Source organism: Corticium candelabrum, chromosome 2, assembly GCF_963422355.1.
Source record: "Corticium candelabrum chromosome 2, ooCorCand1.1, whole genome shotgun sequence".
Taxonomy (NCBI): Eukaryota; Metazoa; Porifera; class Homoscleromorpha; order Homosclerophorida; family Plakinidae; genus Corticium; species Corticium candelabrum.
In genome coordinates, this window is record NC_085086.1 from 4,047,168 (window position 1) to 4,055,499 (window position 8,332).

Sequence of the window (8,332 nt, forward strand, 5' to 3'; positions counted from 1 at the left end):
TGCTGGGATAGGATTGCCCTAAAAGATGTAAGGGTCGTTAACTAGGGGAAAGAAATCAGTAGCTACGGAGAGAGACAAGACGGTGCCCTTGGTCATCGTCATGCAAATTCCTACTAGCAGATGCTGAATCAGTGAAAACCAACAGTTGCTCCGACTCGGCGACAAACCAGCCCAATACTTCAAAATAAGGCGTTCCTAGACTGTTTGTTTGCACATTCCGGATGTGCAAGTTCCTAGTGGAAACAGTCGCTTTCTTGAACTGGTTTAGTTCTTAAACCCATTTAAGCTAAACTAGTTTAAGGTGCAGCTAGTGGAAACACGGCTTAGATTTCTATTCCACCGTCGGCGTCAGCGTTAGCTTCAATATTGTGAACCAGGCTTTAGCCTCGTACCCAGACCCACTTGCCCGCCCGGATAGATAGATAGATAGATTTTATTGAATTCATTTTTTTTTTTTTTTTTTTTTTTTAAATTTTTTTTTTTAGATAGATAGATAGATAGATAGATAGATGTTTTCTTTATCCAGGGAAAACATTCAGTATAGCCCCGATCTTCCAGGTACCCTGCATTAAGTATGTTACGAAAACTAAACTATAAAAAGCACTACGAAAGAATACTAAACAATAATGAAAAAGTCAAGTAAAAACTTTACGAAGTCTCGTTTAAACAGACGAAAATAGTCTCCTGTCATTGATCTCAATAATGCTGGGAGAGAATTCCATAGCTGTTGGGATCTATGACTGGGAGGTCGTTTCAGAGCTTCTGTTCGAGGTCTGCTGACATAAAGTCCCATATTAGACAACCTTGTGCTATAGCCTGTGTCAGATTGTCTAAACAAAGACTGGAGTTCCGTTGATTACATTCCATGCATCGCTCGAAATACTCGTTGAATCAAGGCGAGCTTGTGTCTGACCTGGTAGGGAGTAACGTGAAACCTTTGGTAGATTTCTTCAACGTTTCCTGTTCTTTCTCGAATTGGAATGAGTGCAAAGGCTCGAAGTGCACGCTTTTCAATGCTCTCCAGTCGCTTGTTAATGCATTGTGAGCCGTCAGACCAGGTGCTAGAGCAGTAATCCAGATCAGGTTGGAGAAGACATCTAAAGTAGGCAGCCCTTGCATCATCCGTGCGATAGCGACCATATCTCCGGAGAACTCCTACTTTTCTAGATACCTTTTTTACGGTATAGTCCAGGTGATACTTCCAGTCTATGTTTTCATCAAATTGGACTCCAAGGTACCTTGCATGAGTGACTGCGAAAAGTGGATGACTGTTAACTTTGACGAAGAATTCTGATCTTGGTTGCTTGTCACAAACTTTTTGCAGAGCACTAGTTCTGTTTTCAAACCATTAAGCTGCAGTAAGTTCTTATTGAACCAAATGGACAAGTTGTCAATGTCTGATTGAAGTTGTGCAGTAACTGATTGAAATGAAGGACCAGACGAGTAAAGACACGAGTCATCAGCGTAAAGTAGTAAACGACAACGAGATACTGCATTGATCACATCACTAGTATACAGAATGAACAGGAGTGGATCAAGCTTTGATCCTTGAGGTACTCCACGAAGGCAGCGTACTGGTGTTGAATATTCATTACCTTTACGAACAACCTGGGAGCGGTTACTGAGATAACTGCGAAACCATGACAGAGATTTTTGTTCAACACCCGCAGCTTCCAATTTCTTTAGCATTCGGCAGTGATGTACGGTATCGAAAGCCTTGCTTAGGTCAAGAAAAACAGCTCCTGAGCAAAGTCCTGAATCTTTGGCAGTTAGAATATTGTCAGCTAGTAACATTGTGGCATCTTCTGTTGACCTCTGTTTTCGAAAACCATACTGACAGTCTGGTAGCAAGTTATGTGATTCTAGATGAAGCGACAGTTGTTTAAACACCAATTCCTCAAGTACTTTAGAGACACAAGGCAGTAACGATATGGGCCTGTAATTTGAAGCTTCTGATCTGTCTCCCTGTTTGAAAACAGGAGTGACTACTAATGTTTTCCAATCATCAGGAAAAATGCCCGTTTTCAGTGAGGCATTGAAGATAGCGGTTAGAGATGGCGCAATAACCTGGGCTCCAATGTTTAAGAACTTAGCCTCCATGTTGTCGCTTCCACAAGATTTGTTAGCGTCTAGTCTGTCAAGTGTTTTTTCCACATCTGCGTCCTCGATAGGTTTGAATTTTAAACATGTGAGTAGCCTCAACACTTAGGGTGCGTTTCCACTAGTGCCTAAACCGGTTTACCAAGTGGTTTAAGCTAAACTGGTTTAAGAATTGACCTGTTTCCACCTGCACTAAACCAGTTATATGTTAAACCTAAACCGCTTTCTTAAACCTACTTCGAAGTAGGTTTAGCAAAGTGGTTTAGGTTTAACTGCCACGTGACAGTAGCACGCTTGTTTAGATGGCTTCTGACAACACTGTTTTGATGATATTGACTATTTTGTCGAGATAGGATTGCCCTAGAAGATGTAAGGGTCGTTAGCTAGGGGAAAGAAATCAGCAGCTACGGAGAGAGAAAAGGCGGTGTCCTTGGTCATCCTCATGCAAATTCCTACTAGCTGATGCTGAATCAGTAACAACCAACAGTTGCCCTGACTCGGTGACAGACTAGCCCAATACTTCAAATTAAGGCGTTCCTAGACGGTTTGTTTAGCACATCCCGGATGTGCAAGTTCCTAGTGGAAACAGCCGCTTTCTTGAACTGGTTTAGTTTTAAACGCATTTAAGCTAAACTAGTTTAGTGTGCAGCTAGTGGAAACACGGCCCTAGCCAGTTTTCGAATGCAGGACAGGCTTGTTCGACCTGAACAGTTTCACTGAACTTCTTACTTAGGTCTTCTACTGTTTTAGTCCCGTTGCTTTGCTTTTCGGAGAGAACGTTACGTGATACAGTCCCGTTGCTATCCTCGCGCGGTCGGACCACCGAAAGCAAAGGGAGGCCTACTAAAAAACGCATGCAGAACCAACGTTGTCGCGCGCAATGACAGCGAACAGCTTCCGTGTTTAGGTGATGTTCTTTGTCCGTTTTTGTCGACTTAGTAACCTAGATGCGAGTCTAGTGCCAGCACTCTGCTACAGCTCGATTGCGCCGAGCACAGCGCTGGCAGATCTAGAGCTGTCGTGGAAGACCGTCTGTCGTACAAATAGAAATTCCCAAAGTAAGCTGCAACTTCTGCTGCAGTCCTTCTCGCTAAGCAAACACTGTAAACAGCCTGAATGCAGTAAGAGTAGACATCGCGAGGAACGGCAAACTCGACACTCTGCTACAAAACAAAGGTCTAAAATCGTCTCTACTTGGATCACTTGACCTTGGGTCTAGACTTTGAAGTGGGTTTAGAAAAGCGGTTTATGTTTAAAATAGAACTGGTTTAGTGAAGGTGGAAACAAGTGAATTCTTAAACCAGTTTAGCTTAAGCCACTTGCTAAACCGGTTTAGGCACTAGTGGAAACGCGCCCCTATTCCAGCGTCGGCGTCAGCGTTAACATCAAAGGATGCCGCCTGCGTCAAGGCGAGACCCGTGTCTTTGAGCTGAGCGTCAGCGTCAATATTGTGTCTGTGTAGCACTCTGTTATATACCTTGTCAGCTGTACTACTCCACTGTAGTCCGGCTAAGTTACGATCGCGTATACTGACTCAGTGGACCAGCTAGACCCAAATCTATTTCTGCTATGGCAAAACCACACGTACACTACAAACAAGTGCACTTCACGCTAGGCTATACTAGGCTAGACTACACACACCACAGTCCAGTCTAGATCTCTACAATCACACCTAAAGCGCATGCTCGCTATACCACACTCTCTCTTCCTTAGTCTGGTGCTGCATGTCCCTATCTATTGTTCACGATATCTTGTTGGTGATTGTCTGTTTGTCTCTTTGGACCTAAAACTCCTCACATTTCTTGTCCTAGTCCTTGTGTTGAGTAGATTGCATTTCACTACTTGTCGACTCTGTCTCTTTCACGGAGATGACTGATACTGGTATCTCTTAATTCCACCTCTATTTCCGGTACGCGTACATCAGCTGTTTCTGGTACACTCCGTTGATCTGTCCACCGCATTTGGTCTACATGCACGTACCTGGAATGTCCTTCAACATTCACTAAATAGTTGATTGGTCCTATCTATACCTGTTGTTCAACGGTTTCAATCAACCACCTACCACGACTATCTTGACGTGGATGCCACACACTGACTTTACAACCATGATCCAGTTGTCTTGATCGTTTGGTAGCTTCCTCGATCTTGATTCTCTGCTCATCTCTGTCAACGTCACTTGTCTCTGGACGTAACTAAGATAACTTGGTTCTTGGTATTCATTTATCAACAATTCGGCAGGAGTTTTCCCTGTTGCAGTATGTGGAGTTGTACGATGGTGTAGCAGGACACTTGATGAGTAATCGACCTTTCTGCTGGTCTACTCCTTAGTAAAGCTAAATGTATATATGCAAAATACCGGTGCTGCTATAAATATTTCAACGAAAATAATAAATAATGTAAAAGTGATCGACTCACACCCTACCGTCTTGCTGAAAGACGGCTATAAGATCGACGCAATGGAAATTACATTGCAGACACAGAAACGTACCTTGATAAAGTCACAGTAGTAAATGATCGTTGGCAATGCTTCTGTTCAAACTGTAATAATGCTTTTAGACTTTTTATTATATAAACTGTAATAATAGTTAAAAATGCAAAATATGTAGCTTTCATAGAGTACAGTACACGCATCTTAATTAATGCGGCATTAACAGTTGCGACAAAGTACTCATCGTTTTCAACTGCATCCAGCGAATGATTAAAATAAATGCAATTCATGATCACAGCTAATTTTCTAAAATGCGGCATTCACTAGCACTTAGTTGCCATAGCGACAAAACCATACAACGGACGTTTACCACAAACAGAGCATCAATTGTTATACACTTCACACCTACAAATTGCAAACGAACAGGAAAAGGCAAGCTACTAACGTACAGATAAAAGACTGCAATATTCTGTACCCATGCCGTCAGTAGCAAACGCTATTATTGCATTCCCATTGCACGTAAAAATTTAGTTCTCAAGTGCTTCAGCAAATTGATAGTGCACTTCGTTAGTTCACTGGAAGACTATTGTGTCCGCCTGAGCGATGAAAGTGGACCATCATCCACTGACCTCTTTCTTTGCGATACACCCGAGTCTCTTCAGCACGTACATGCACAGGGCGTTCATTCCTAAGAACGAAACGACATGTTAGAGCGTGTTTGCCTGCATATTTATTTTCGTCTCCACTTTCATTCTTTGTTTGTTTGGCTGCTAAGTTCCCTGCCAAGCATACCTGTACCAAGCCACCCTCCCAGTATATGTCTACCAGTCATTCCTGTTTGTTCAGTCCATTTCATTAGTCTCCATGTCTCTTGTCAACAAATTCTCTTGTCTCTTTGACATGCAAGTCTGGCTGGCTGAATGTCTGATTGTCTGTCTGTCCGTCAAAGAAGTCATATTGCAACATCACCGCTAATACCGTAAATGTTATACCATTAAGTGGCATTAACTACAAGTTCAAGATAACCAACAGTACCACGTGGTTTACATACGTGATAGTGGAAAAAGCCTTTTTCCATTGCCTAATATTTGTAACATCATCTACTGAATCACTTCTACACATTATTCTGTCCAGGGCCGGATCCAGAGGGGATTCAGGGGGAGAAAACCCTCTTTTCCAATAGGCGTGGTTCAATAATTTGATTAGAGAAAAGAAAATTAGTAATGCCATAATAACTGCTAACGGTAAACCCCCTCTTTCAAAAATTCCTGGATCCAGTGCTGCTGTCAATTAAGCTCGAGTGTCCAGCCCGTTGCTCCCCCCTGGAGGAGAAAGACCAGCTGGAGACATTCGCCACTCAAAGGAAACCGCTGCCTCTCTATCCTCCAATCAGGATTTTACACATTTGGTTAGTGTTCTGCATGCACGTGTATTTAGGATAACTGCTGATAGCAATGCCCGTCGCTATTGGCTCTCTACTAATGGCTTTGTAACGGAGTAGTCAATTGCTTTTACCATCTGATATCACATTTCGTTAGCGTATGAGCTACACCTTCTCTTTTGTCTTCCCTTTGGTACTTGGAGAACTAGGCAGTGCAGTGCATGCAAAACAACTTCTAGACCCCTAGGGTGTCGTACGTTGAATGCATTGAACGAGTAGACCATCTACAAAGCGTGGTATTTGCACTCAACGCAGGGCAACATGCAGAGCTATGATTCGCATACATTGTGGTCGACCTTTGGTTGGCCTCTGTGGTAAACTTTGAGTCTAGCGATCTTAGAACGAGAGACAGACAACAAGAAGAGCTGGAAAGAGGCAACCTGTTGTTAGTAGACTTGGATGGTACGTGTGTCCAGACTACAGGTACTTGCGTCAGAGCGAAATTACATTACCAAAGAGCCAATAGGGACGTGCATCATCGAGGATGCACAAACATTGAACGGCACTCTGATTGGAGGATAGAGTCGGCGGTTTGTTTGAGTGGTGAATGTCTCCAGCAGGTCTTTCTCCGCCTGGGAGGAGATGACTGGCTGGACACTCGAGCCTAGCTGTCAATCTACTTTGCTAATACACTACCATTGCAATGTTATTGAGAGAATGAGAGTGTTCCGTCTGTCTGCCTGCCTGCTTGCCTGCCTGTCAAAACGATATATTATCATGTCTGTCTGTCCAATACATATATTTTCAACATTGAAATCTACATTCAACAAAACTAAGTAGCTCTACTGTCCCAATCGCACAAAATCTCTACCAAACTAAAACTCTACAGAAACCCGCCCTATATAAGGCTGTACAGTAAAGCACATTATTAATTGTGTATACTATATTATATTGTTCATTCTCTTGACTTTCTTTGTATGTTCCAGTAGGCGGGATGTCTTCCTAGAAATCACTCTAGCATTACATCGTTGTAACTGAACTGATAAGCGTTGTCTCCGACATGTTGTAAAATTGGATGCATTCTGACGACCATCCTCATCAAAAGACGTGAGAGAAGAGTCTTTAAAAACTGTTGAGCCTCATCACCCCACCTGCCATAACGATCAAACACCAAAGAGATTGCTGTTGGTGCATACCCTCCTGGTAGCAGTTGGGAGTCATACTTTGTATGTTTCATCTTTTCTCTTCTGGATGCGGCAGCCCCATCAAAATAACCAGCTCTAGATGGATATCTTTGCTTAATGGATGTGATAGAGCAATGTCTAATTCTGCTGCTGGCATTGAGAATGATTCCGCAACATAGATGTCTGGCCTTCCACTGGAAGTGGTGTAGCAATCTTTAGGCTCAATGTAGTACAGTACATGTAGCTGGCTGAGACAATCTGCCCACACAGAAACCATACAATTGTGAGACCACACTGGTCCACCTCCAACTTTACAAGTCAACAGATGATACCCTTCTCTATCGATCGTTTTTCTGCATTCACATTCATACTCATCTGCCAACAAAGGCAAGGGTATCGGCATCCCAAACCTCATGAATGCCGCCAAGCGGAAATTTCCAGGTAAGATTATGAGATTCTGGGTGATGGAATGGCATTTAGCCAAGAGCCTGCACCTTTTCCTTGCAAGGAACATAATCGTGATGAATCCTATACAGATTCTTTATCCAATAAAATACTGACTTGAGCTTTCGTGACCTTATCTATCAGATGATGCTGCAGACGCTTAGTATTAGACAATAGACCATTCACTGATTGATCAGGATCTAAACATTCATGAAGAATGTGGCCTACAGAATTTTCAGAACTCTGAGGATAACAAACATCAATATGAGATTCTAAAGCTGTGAAACGTTTCGGCAGCTCATGCACAGAATGAGCCCATGAGGACACAAAAATCAAGTTTGATATTTCTTGTAATGATGTCAAACCAAAACCACCATATCTGATAGGCAAGGTTGCTTGCTTCAACTTTCATCAGTAAGGGCAGAAATTTGTACAAATTAGGAAACGTAGAGCAAGATAGACGATCATGAAGAACTGCAGCAGCTTGCATGCTTTTGGATTTGACACTTCGAGATAAGTAAAACATTCTTGGTAAGTGACAGAATCTTAGCAATTCCTGAGTTCCTAAAGTGAGTAATTGATGGCATAAATTTTCTCCATGTTTTGCAATAGTAACACACGCCTCTGACATGAAATCTTCCTTTCCAACAGGAATTCCCAGAATAGATATTCCTTTTGTTGTGATAGGAATACATGTATGTGACTCAATCTCGACAGATGAAGGGTTGTAAATTTCACACTTGGTGTCCTGAATGGCTAGACCAATATCATGGAACATAGGCTTCGGGTCTTCAA